The sequence below is a fragment of the Nerophis lumbriciformis genome, linkage group LG35 (assembly GCF_033978685.3).
Source record: "Nerophis lumbriciformis linkage group LG35, RoL_Nlum_v2.1, whole genome shotgun sequence".
In the NCBI taxonomy this organism is placed as follows: domain Eukaryota; kingdom Metazoa; phylum Chordata; class Actinopteri; order Syngnathiformes; family Syngnathidae; genus Nerophis; species Nerophis lumbriciformis.
Window position 1 is genome coordinate 25818714 of NC_084582.2, and position 13371 is coordinate 25832084.

At 40.4% G+C, this 13371-nt stretch overlaps 1 protein-coding gene across 1 annotated transcript in view; it reads right to left on the reverse strand.

Annotated features, from left to right (window-relative positions):
* psd2 (pleckstrin and Sec7 domain containing 2) overlaps window positions 1-13371 on the reverse strand; it is an 81015-nt gene that overhangs the window by 29509 nt on the left and 38135 nt on the right. The window lies entirely within an intron of this gene.

Here is a 13371-nt window from a genome sequence, read left to right on the forward strand (position 1 = left end):
CAGGTCGGCAACCTGTGGCTCTTGAACCTCCTTGTTGGGGCTTGAAAGGGGAACTGCACTTTTTGGGGAATTTTGCCCATCGTTCACACTAATTATGAAAGACATGACGACGCATGGATTTTTTTTAATGCATTCTAAATATTAAAGGGACAAGCGATAGCAAATGGATGGATGGATGGATAAATAAAAGTCCGCTTACAGCGTTTTCAATGGCAGCCCCAGTATTCCGCCCATAAAATACTCAATTTGCATTTCGTGACTTGAATATTAACCAAGTATTAGTGATAATAATATTATAAGCGCTAATGCAGACAAAGTATTTAAAGCGGCGCTGTGATCACTTCCTGTTTACATCATCGACTGATCAGCTGCTTCCTCGTTTCCCTGCTCCCTGTAGGTTTATACTAGATCATAAATCATGCCTCTCACCAGTGACGTGCGGTGAGGTTGATGGCTGGTGAGGCACTGACTTCATCACAGTCAGATTTACAAACATATGAACCCTAAAGTGTATCTTAGTCACCATTTGATTGGCAGCAGTTAACGGGTTATGTTTAAAAGCTCATACCAGCATTCTTCCCTGCTTGGCACTCAGCATCAAGGCTTGGAATTGGGGGTTAAATCACCAAAAATTATTCCCGGGCGCGGCGCCGCTGCTGCCCACTGCTCCCCTCACCTCCCAGGGGGTGATCAAGGGATGGGTCAAATGCAGAGGACAAATTTCACCACACCTAGTGTGTGTGTAACAATCATTGGTACTTTAACTTAACTTTAACTTTACACATACAAACTGTAGCACACAAAAAAGCACATTTAATAAAAAAAACGTTATTATGGTCTTACCTTTACTTATAAATGAAGTCCATTCGCCGCTGTTGTGCTGGATTAATGCACCCCCTGACGGGAGTGTTATATCAACTAAAGCCCTCACTTAAACTTTCCACGTGCAAGATTGAATCTATTTAAAAAAGTGTAACCGAGGGTTTATAAATGCCGCCTATACTGTATGAAACTACAAAATAACAAACACGGAGGCTCCAGTTTACACGAGAACCACTTTATTTACATTCTTTCAAAAACCGCCGCTCCACTCCAACGTGTCATCACTTCCGCTCTTAGCGCCTTCAAAATAAGAGCTCAAGGCATATACTGTATAACAGCGCATAACAGGAACTTAACATCACAAAGAGGAAAGCCCATAAAAATAGGTTACAAAAGTTATTTAATAAGAAGCCAAAAAGTGCAAAAACAATAATGTTCATGTTGGAGGAGTTGTGAATTAGGTACACCTGCAGTCTGCAGGTGTACCTAATGTTGTGGCCCTGCAGTCATTCACAACTCCTCCAACACGAACATTATTGTTTTTGCACTTTTTGGCTTCTTATGAAATAACTTTTTTAAATAGATTCAATCTTGCACGTGGAAAGTTTAAGTGTGGGCTTTAGTTGATATAACACTTCCGTCAAGGGTTGCATTCTACGGCGGGGGTGCAGGAGGCGGGATTACTGGAGCCTCAGCCAGTGCGTCATTTGCAGCCGTTTTATGATCGCTCAGCACAAGAAATACGTTACACACATACAGTTGTTGACAAAATACACTGTACATTATATACCTCAGCTAACTAAACTATGGAAATGTATAATATAGTTCATATAGCAATACGGTCTCACTGCACAGCAGGCCAGCAGTTAGCCGAGTCCGCAATCCATGTTGAGGCACAACGCAGTGACGTGGCTGCTGTTCACCGCACCGTCTCTTCTCAGTATTTGAACGGCAAATGTGAAAATTCAGCGATTTTGAATAAAAATAATCTAAAACTGGTGAAGTTAAATGGAAAATAACTTTATAGTATAATCACTGGATACATATAACAATTTAATAAAAAGGTTTTCTTTTTACACTTTTTTTCTTTCCATGATGGCAGGTGAGGCCCCGCCTCACCTGCCTCTAGTGACTGCACATCACTGCCTCTCACCTGCACAGACGGTGGCTGTTGATATAATCTGACAAGTTGGAACATGTTGACAGCCATATAGGACCTGGAATTGGCGAGGAGGACACGAAAAGCACTTGTTCCCACCGGGCACCCTTCCGCCCCCCACCCTGTTTCTTTGCGGGGATTACGAGACATTTTTCATCTAAATGGGAATATATGAACATCCTAGCCGTCAGCATCCTAATGACAGCAGACCTTCCACAGTAAGTGATGTTTTATTAGGTTTGTTGTCCCTCCTAAAGTCTGCAGTGAGCAGAAATCAGTGAAGAAGAAAAAAAAAAGCAAACGTTGTGATGCGTTTTTTAAATTAATGCGCTGCGTATGCTTAAAATTAGAGATGTCTGACAATGGCTTTTTTGCCGATATCCGATATTCCGATATTGTCCAACTCTTAATTACCGATACCAATATCAACCGATACCGATTAACACATTATTATGCCTAATTTTGTTGTGATGCCCCGCTGGATACATTAAACAATGTAACAAGGTTTTCCAAAATAAATCAACTCAAGTTATGGAAAAAAATGCCAACATGGCACTGCCATATTTATTATTGAAGTCACAAAGTGCATAATTTTTTTTAACATGCCTCAAAACAGCAGCTTTGAATTTGGGACATGCTTTCCCTGAGAGAGCATGAGGAGGTTGAGGTGGGCGGGGTTGGGGGGGGGGGGGGGAGGATAGGGGGTAGCGGGGGTGTATATTGTAGCGTCCCAGAAGAGTTAGTGCTGCAAGGGGTTCTGGGTATTTGTTCTGTTGTGTTTATGTTGTGTTACGGTGCGGATGTTCTCCCGAAATGTGTTTGTTCTTGTTTGGTCTGGGTTCACAGTGTGGCGCATATTTGTAACAGTGCTAAAGTTGTTTATACGGCCACCCACAGGGTGACCTGTATGGCTGTTGATCAAGTATGCATGGCATTCACGTGTGTGTGAAAAGCCGTAGAAATTATGTAACTGGACCGGCACGCAAAGGCAGTGCCTTTAAGGTTTATTGGCGCTCTGTACTTCTCCCTACGTCCGTGTACACAGCGGCGTTTAAAAAGTAATACATTTTACTTTTTAAAAACGATACCGATAATATTGAAACCGATACCGATAATTTCCGATATGACCTTTAAAACCATTTATTGGCCGATAATATCGGCAGTCCGATATTATCGGACATCTCTACTTAAAATGATCAATATATGTAAATATTAAATGTTATTATAAATGTGCTCATTACTACATTACATATATACTTACATTATGTATATAAAACCCTAATGGAGGTATTTGGAAGTTTGTTTAGGGTATCTAAAGGCAGAATTCAATGGGTCCCACAGGCTCCATTGTAAGTGGACTTTTGATCGTATTTATTTAATATTTAGAATGCATTATTAAAAATCCATCTGTCGCCATGTCTTTCATAATGAGTGTGAACGATAGAAAAAGAGAGGATTCTTTATAACACCAGAATGAGGGTACATGTGCATTTTTGAAAAAAGCTGTATAGTTTCCAACCGTCTGCGAAGCCATGAATGTGTCCTGACTGGTGATTGGATGTGCACAATTAGCCAGTGTATTTTATGTGTGTGCTTTGAGAGAGACCTCTGCAAGAGATAACCATGAATACATTAATCTGAAATAATCATTTGCCTGTAAAACTAGTAAAAAGGATATAAACTTTACGAACTCTCTTTTAAAGTTTATGAACTGTGTTGTGTTTTTCGGCTAATGACTATTTTTCTATAGTGAAAGAATGGGCAAAATGGCCTTTTTTGATAGACATCGGGGGCCTTTTTCACGACAAAGTTGGGATGTTATCAAGAGTGAACTGAATGTGGTAATGTGCGGTGCTTCATGCCAACCTCATGGCTGGCGTGCGCACATTTCTATGCTGTGGATATATAAAATGAACCCCTGCGATGCACATTGAGCATAATGTATCCCCCAAACTGTATTTACCATCTTTACAGCATACGAACCAGCGGTTAAAGTTAGTGACTTGGTGGGTAAACTACATCTTAAGGTCTTTTAAACAAGCCCCTGAGTGTCTCTGTGTGCAAAGTATACTCATGTTAAAAACCTGTGCAAAAAGTGTGAAATACTAAACCACACCTTTTCCTCCTGCTGCACTAAGCGGCAACAATACTGGAATGGACTACATTTTTACACTCCAGCTCACTGAAATTATTTTTGTTTTGACGTCTTTCTCATTTTCTTTGTGTTTTTTCCCTGTGCGAGTGGGACACCTCAGGCACATAGCTAATTTGAATATGATTTGCATATTTAAATGGTGGCGTGGACAAGGAGTGGCCCAGCCACTAGAATATGTGCACTTAATTCAACGTTGATAGTGATGTACAGAATAAATGTGCTTGGATTAATGTGTGCGCGCACTTGAACATATCTGAATTTGTTTGTGCGTCCCACATTTTCTGGATTTGAGCGTACACCATTTTTTAGTAGAACATCCACGCAAGTCAATGCATGAGGCCGCAGGTCTAGTCAGTCTCTGTTTAGAAGCTACATCCACACAATAATGTGCTATGGACAAACACCTCTGCTTAATGCAGCACTTACATGAAAAAAGGAGATCAGAACATTCCGAGAGAGGTTCTCCCAACTAGTAATGGGTATTTAACTAAATTCCAGCAATGGAGATAATTAACGACCAATTAATGAAATAATTGCTTTTCGTTTCTAGAGCACACGAGCTGCCCAATACAAATGCTGCAGGGACAATTACCTATAGTTTACAGCCATGTCAAATGGTAGAAATTACCCAGGGAATTGTGTTTGCTGACTGGTTAAATGATGAAATCATGGTGACAAGCCATGAACAGTCTTCATCAAACACATCTGTCTGTGTTTTACATATTGTACAGGAGGTAGGACAAAAAGGTGAATGTGTCTTATGATCTATGTTGCTACAGACGAATGAGCAAATGTCAAAGAAATAATATTTTTCATAAAGATGGCAGAAAATTCAGTTTAAACATAATTCCTCAAAAATAATACTGAATGCTAAAAAGCGGAAGTGCTGACAGTCAGAGAGAAAGAAGCTTGTGTAGAAGAACCTAAATCAACCAAACCTATTATCGTTATAGTCAGACTTTGAGATGTGTGTCAAACACACAGTGCAGCTATAAATAGACAAGAATAAATCTGTCAGTGCTAAAGTGATTCAGCGACAGTGTGTGTGTTTGTGTGCGTGTGTAAATGTGTGCATTTGTGTGTGTGCCTGTGGGAACGAGGACGCAGCAGAATGTGTATGTCTTACACTCTTACTGCTTTGAGTGTGCATATCTATTCCTGTCTCTCGGGTGTGCAAATGTATGTGTCACTATACCTTACTAAGAGCCAGGGGGATAATCTGCTGGATGGTTTTGCCACGCTATAGAATCCTGCTCAAGGTTTTATTCCTTCAGTGAAATCCTGAAATTTGCACATGAGAAACTGAGAGACTCAGAGAGGGTGCATTATTTGTTGTGAGTGAGCATTATGTACATGATGTTTGTATGTGCACTGTACGCTGTGCCTTATGTGTGCATGTTTCTGCACATGACAGTAAATGTGAAAGAGATTAGTTCTCAAGGCAGAGCTGCCTGTGATATGGAATCAACTGTGCCTGGCTTTTATCTGCTCTGCTTGGGCTTAGATCTGGTGGACGTGAGCACAAGGGGGAGGAACACACTCGCAGCATGCTTCCAGCATGGAGGCGCTGAGAAGAGGCGTGCACACATGCAAATGTGCAGCCACAGCTGCGGCACACACATAGTGAGGTAGTGTGAAAGATCTGTGTTACACTACTCTAGTGCTGTTTTTTAAGGTTTTCTTTCTGTGACAACAAAATCAAAGCTCAGTCCAAAACATATGCTAACCCAGGGGTCGGCAACACAAAACGTTGAAAGAGCCATATTGGACCAAAAATACAAAAAACAAATCAGTCTGGAGCCGCAAAAAATTAAAAGCCGTGTATAAGTCTTATAATGAAGACAAGTGTCTATATTAGCTATAAAAGCCTACTATCAAATTGACTATGTGTCGCAGGCTGAAGCAAAACTTCGTTGACAGAAATGCCATCCATCCATTTTCTACCGCTTATTCCCTTCGGAGTCGCGGGGGGCGCTGGAGCCTATCTCAGCTACAATCGGGCGGAAGGCGGGGTACACCCTGGACAAGTCGCCACCTCATCGCAGGGCCAACACAGACAGACAGACAACATTCACACTCACATTCACACACTAGGGCCAATTTAGTGTTGCCAATCAACCTATCCCCAGGTGCATGTCTTTGGAGGTGGGAGGAAACCGGAGTACCCGGAAGGAACCCACGCAGTCACGGGGAGAACATGCAAACTCCACACAGGAAGATCCCGAGGCCGTGATTGAACTCACGACTACTCAGGACCTTCGTATTGTGAGGCAGACGCACTAACCCCTCTCCCACCGTGCTGCCGTTGACAGAAATGTTGAAATGTAATTCTCATTCTACACATTTTTACAACATTAGAAACCATTAGTAAATCAGAGGCTACTCAGAAGGTGAGATAACTCTTGGAAATGACTGGCTTTTAATGGCCAAAAGTATAGATGTGTGTGTCCAAGTTAAGGCGGTCTTCTTTTAATATATTTATTATAATCTTTGGCAGAGGGCAGTACGGTGGGACAGGGGTTAGTGCGTCTGCCTCACAATACGAAGGTCTTGGGTTCGATCCTGCGCTCGGGATCTTTCTGTGTGGAGTTTGCATGTTCTCCCCGTGAATGCGTGGGTTCCCTCCGGGTACTCCGGTTTCCTCCCACCTCCAAAGACATGCACCTGGGGATAGGTTGATTGGCAACACTAAATGGGCCCTAGTGTGTGAGTGTGAGTGTGAATGTTGTCTGTCTATCTGTGTTGGCCCTGTGATGAGGTGGTGACTTGCCCAGGGTGTACACCGCCTTCCGCCCGAATGCAGCTGAGATAGGCTCCAGCACCCCCGCGACCCCGAACGGGACAAGCAGTAGAAAATGGATGGATGGATGGACAATCTTTGGCAAGCTAGGTAACTTTCGCTGTGGTCTGGAACAACATGGCACACAAACAACTATCAGAAATGCAGCCAATATTACATACAGTTAATGTGTCGTCCATCCATCCATCCATTTTCTACCGCTTATTCCCTTTGGGGTTGCGGGGGGGCGCTGGAGCCTATCTCAGCTACAATCGGGGGTTAATGTGTCGTGAGACATGCAAATATAAATTATATACAGAGGATAAAAGTAAAGGAAATTAAATGAGCTCAAATATACCTACAAATGAGGCATAATGATGCAATATGTACATACAGCTAGCCTAAATAGCATGTTAGCATTGATAAGCTTGCAGTCATGCAGTGACCAAATAGGCCTGATTAGCACTCCACACAAATCAATAACATCAACAAAGTGCACCTTTGTGCATTCACCCACAGCATAAAACTTTTGGTGGACAAAATGAGACAAAGAAGAAGTGGTAGGTTTTACATGTAAACAAACTGTAGCGTCACAGTCCACACTACGGTGAGTTCAGGGACCGCCGAAATTAGTAGGACAAAACGATGTTCACCAAATACTCTCAACAGTGGGCTTTCTAACAATTGGGAAGGTTTGTGTCATGTCTGTCCTAAAAAAAAACATACTAAAACAAAAAAATTATTTTTCCCCCATTTTTTCCATTTCTAATCCTTTTTTAAAAATGCTCTAGGGAGCCACCAGTGCGGTGCTAAAGAGCCATATGCAGCTCGAGAGCCACGGGTTGCTGACCCCCACGCTAACCAATGTTGTATTCGTGCCCATGTAGCCTGTAAGAATAATTATTTGTGGCAGGAAGTGGCTGTATAAAGATAATCTAATGACTGAGTCATAACATCCAATTCCACAAAAACACATACAGTACTGTTATTTGGGAGTATAAGAAAATACGCCTATGGAAAATATCTGTGCAATTGTGCCTGTCTATTTATTGTGGAAGAGGACAACAAGCAAGACCATTGCAGGGGAAATGTTTGCCTGTATTCACATCTGCCTTACAGATGTTGTGACTCACACAAACACTTTAAGAAGAACGTGCAGACAAACAGACTGATAGACAAATAGTTTTAAAATGTTGTAATTGCCCACCATAAATAATGTTGGAATAGTTGCTAGAGCTAGCTGGTAAGGCTTGCATCTGCCTTAAATGTCTCAAAAGCTTTGTTGGATGGACATAAGTAACGTCCTGTGTATTATAAATAGATTGGGTTTAAAAGAAAACTACCCCACCAGATGTATCCACTCTAGATTTAATTGGTCAAATGTGTGGCAAGGCAGCCAGCACAGAGGGGCAATAATCTCTCTTTCACACACACACACACACACACACACACACACACACACACACACACACACACACACACACACACACACACACACACACACACACACACACGTATTCATATTCTAAAAGCCCACCGGGTAGAGAAAAGCTGAAGACGATGATGTCATTGCATAAACAATAGCTCTTTCAGTTTGGCACTAGTGGTCAGGAAACAAGTCGTGCTAAAGGACAACATCTGTAGAAACAAGAACATAGGACCCGTATCTAAAAAAAAACGGTCTCTTTATCTTTTTTAAAGATTACTGAATTGTGGAAGCACCACGAGAGCCTGAGAACAAATCCCAGAAGTTAGTAAGGAGGATCATGTCAAAGGCCTGTGCATCTATTTGGCATTCCAATCAGTTTGTAACTGTAGAAACCGTGCGGGTGAGAACGAGTGCAAGCAGGCAAACCAAACCACCATACCGCCATAGTTCAGGTTACATGGCTCTTCCCATGTGGTTCGTGTTAACACCTCCCCCTTCAGTGGCACCCATCTGTCTTCTTCGGCACTCTTTGGTAGTATTAAGGTAATTACACACAAGTGGGCATTAGGTCACAGTACCCTCATGTCCGTGGGGCCTTGACAATGCATGGACATTGTAACTGATCAACAGATACATTACGTGCACCTAGTCAGATATGTTAGTTCAGTTTGATAGGCCAACCAACAAGAAGTGCATGGTTTATAAAAGAATAACATTGTGGCCTTGAAAATGTGCAAGAGTGTGAGTGTGAAAAAACCCATGAGCAATGATAGATTGAAAGCAAATTGGTTGCAGTTATATTGGAAAGTACAATTGTGTTGTTGCATATTTATATGATGCAAAAACTGCACCAAGAAAGCGTACTTGCTTCTACTTAATAAGCGATCTGTGTTGAGCAAGAATCTCCATCCTTTTTCTTCTGAGAGCTACATTTACAAAATGAAAATTGCAGGGGATTACTCATTTTTTTAACGTTTATTTACATTGCTTGTTCCAACCCAATAAAGGGAATAAACTTGCTTTTTCCAGAACATTAACACAAAGTTGGTATCCACAAATAACATTTTGTATTAAAAAATCCATCCATCCATCCATTTTCTACCGCTTATTCCCTTTTGGGGTCGCGGGGGGCGCTGGAGCCTATCTCAGCTACAATCGGGCGGAAGGCGGGGTGCACCCTGGACAAGTCGCCGCCTCATCGCAGGTATTAAAAAATCACTAACAAAAAATATTTTTTCTGCATCTTGTATTTTAGTATGCTTTTCCTTCTAGTTCAGTGTTTTATATCACTATTAAAAATACTTTGACAAAATGAAAGAATTTTGGGCTTTATAGACCAAAAGTGTTTGTGTCCTAAAACACGTGTAAATTTGATAGCACACGCAAAGCTGATCTACTAAACATGTGCAAAGTGGATTGTGTCTGTTAAGTGAGCAGTCTAAGGCGTGCAATTCTGTCAGCGTCTCTGTCTTCTTTAATTTGCAAAATATATGCTGATCATCGAAACGAGATAAAGAGAAACAAATATAATTATTTAGCACGCGCCATGGGATTCATCATCACTCATCACCGTTTTGCAAGCACTATCCAGCGTTTCATTTACCACGTGTCAGAAGGACGTGCCAACTAACAGTTGCACACACACGGCTACAAGATCAGTGCATGCACTGCACAGACAGACGATGGACAGCTAGTTGGTAAGTCTATTCAGCAATTTTCTTTTATAATTTGATAGCTGCTGGATGACTCATGATTAAAATGAATTTTATTGATGCATTTTGTGTTAATGTTGTCCGTTTTATTTAGGAACTAAATTAGTACAACATATCTCCTACATTTAAAGATATCTTTCATTATGCATTTTCTTGCTTTTGAGTGATTCCAGACGCACAAATGCACTGGTGATGAGATCCACAGCCTTGTGCGCAGAATTAAGTGTCAGTGTGCATATATTTCTGTTGTCTATATTATGGTAAATGGGTTATACTTGTATAGCGCTTTTCTACCTTCAAGGTACTCAAAGCGCTTTGACAGTATTTCCACATTCACCTATTCACACACACATTCACACACTGATGGCGGGAGCTGCCATGCAAGGTGCTAACTACGACCCATCAGGAGCAAGGGTGAAGTGTCTTGCTCAAGGACACAACGGACGTGACTATGTTGGTAGAAGGTGGAGATTGAACCAGGAACCCTCAGGTTGCTGGCACGGCCACTCTCCCAACCGCGCCACGATTCAGAACAGGTATTACAGGTTGTAGACGTGTGCTGCTGGTTCAGCACATCACACACAGGTAGGAGCATGATAACATGAATGTGGAGAAAATGATCGTCTCCATGTTAATGCATGCAAAATCCTCATTCAAATAAGGAGGTCTACACCACTTTTCAATTGCACATGCATACGCTATTTAAATTTTAAGCACACGTTGTTCAGCGCGTGGTATTTGGATCTTAGTAAATCAGGCCCTTTGTGTTTTATTTATATAACTGGCAACATTTAAATTGTACATTAATTAGGAAGTAGACATTCAACCTTTGCTGCCATTGTCTTTGTGCTATTTTGTGGTAATTGTTAATTAAATAGAAGCATGTTGTCTGAAATTAACACTTGTACAAATACTGAGAGTTTAAACAAATATTATTTAACGCTTTGTTGAGCTACTCAGCTGCAGAGCCATTTCACAAAATAGGTGCCATTTAAATCCCCAAAAATAAAAATATATACAGTAAATGCATGATAAATCAACTATAAAATATATATTTTAATATCAAATGTGTCCTGCGCATTCGTTTGATTGCATTTTTAATAGAGATTTATAGTGTATAACTACCCTATGTCATGACAGGTTTCGACTTTGTATATTTTATTTCCTGTGTGTGGTATTGTTTCCTTTCCTGTGCTGTTATTTTCAGTGGTACTCCCTGTTTGCCCCATTAGCCCCAGCGCTGTCTCCCACACCTGTCCCTGATTGCCAATCTGAGCACACCTGTTCCAGGTTGCCAATTAGGCTTTTTTAAAAACCAACCTGCCCTGCACACAGAGCTCGATCATTGTTTCTTGTTTGAAATGAATTTTTCCTGCATGTGCACTTCCCAGTTGCACTACTTTCCTTTTGACATTAAAGTCTGTCATCTCTGCATCTTAGGGTTCAAGACCAACAGAACCTAACACCCTGAACATAAAAAAATACAAAAAAGAAGAATAATAAAAATTTAATTTGCATTTCCCTGTGTTTTCACTTAGTCCTGTTACTCTAACACATTAAACCTGTCTGTAGAATATTTTCAATGGTCCATGGGAAGTTGCATCATTCAGATCCTCTACAGGCCATGGGAAGGCAAAATGTTAACTCATTTATGTTTCTATATATCTAATGATAATTCAGTAATGACGATAATTGTTTGATGTTGTTTGTTTTTTGTTTATCTATATATATATTTATTTTTTATTTTTTATTTTATTTTTTTTATTTATTATTATTTTTTTTTTTTTTCTTGGGCCACAAGGTGACCTAGTATTTAGCATGTAGCAGCTTTTGGTTCAAATCTCTGTCTGGAGTTTGCATGTTCTGCCCATGCGTGGGTAGGTTTACACGGGTACATTTCTAGCGGCTTTCTCCCACATTCCAAAAATATGCATGCTACCGTAGGGTAATTGGAGACACTATTTTCAACATGTTGGTATGAATGTATGAATTGTTGTTTATATGTGTGCAAGCAATTGACTGGCGACCAGTCTAAGGAGTACCCCGCCTCTCGCCCTAATCATTGTAACATGCTTGGTGTCAAAATGCTACAATGTGGATATATTTCTATGCTGAAACTCATTCCTGTTACTTTCAGTCCTGTTACACGAATGAGTCATTGTTTAAATAAAACGTTGCGTGCGATAGACCAATGCACATTTTGAGTAGTTCACTATGTCTATGATCAGAGTTAGAGTTGGAAAAGACAGACACTTAAGTTTATTTGTTATTGTTTTTTACAAGCACCAGTTTGCTGGAATGCCCCTAAGACAATATTTGTTGTATTTCATAAAATGTGCAAAGTGGAAACCAGCAAGAAAGCATGTATTAATTGCTGCGGTCATGTTTCACATTGATCAAACGCAATGTACGATCAACGGCTGTGATTTGGAGTTTGCTAGAAATGACGTGCAGTGTATATTCTTCTCTTTTCATGTTGTTTTTCATTTAACTTATGCATAATGTGTAATGAGAAAGTGTAAATATGTGATGTATCATATTGTAATTGTATGCATGTTTGGAATAAACTAACACCATAACCATAATTGCTGTCCATCTTCTTCTTTTTTTTTAAATGTCTAAGAAGCAAAACCCACCTTGGCTTGCATTGCTTGTATTCTTTATATCTTGTGTGGTGTCATGCAAGTTACTAGTTCAAAGTGCAACTGTATGGAGACCTGCTTTTCCAGAATATGTTGGCTTACACTTTAGAGGTTCCACTGAAGAATAGCATATTTCAAATAGGTACGTAGCTCTGCTTATTATTCATTGGCCAGATAACAAAATTATTGTTTTATTGGCAAGATCAGTAGTAGTTTAATTCCATGTTCGTCTTGTACCGATGTGCAAGATAATACATCTATGAATAAACTCTATACTTGGTGATATAACTATTTAACAAAAGTTCAGTAATGAACAATACTTGCTTTAAGTATTTTTTAAACAGTCTAACCAACTGACAACTTTTAAAAGAGGGAAGAAGGTTAGTTTCATTCCATCTCATCAGTCCTACTTACTGTATAAAAAGTGCAAGACTACAACTATGAATATTTTAATGGTACATTCCAGGATGCTTTTGTAGCCTATCCATGTTTAAACACAGCTTTTCTTTTCACTGGTGAGAATTTGTACACATTTAAGTAACAACACAATACACAGCAGACTCACATCCCTCAACCCATCATCCCACTTCCTGTCAGAGCCCTCACGCCACCTGCTGGTTCAGTCAAGGTCATTGCCAATTTCATATCAGGGTCAACATAAAAAGCTTCTATT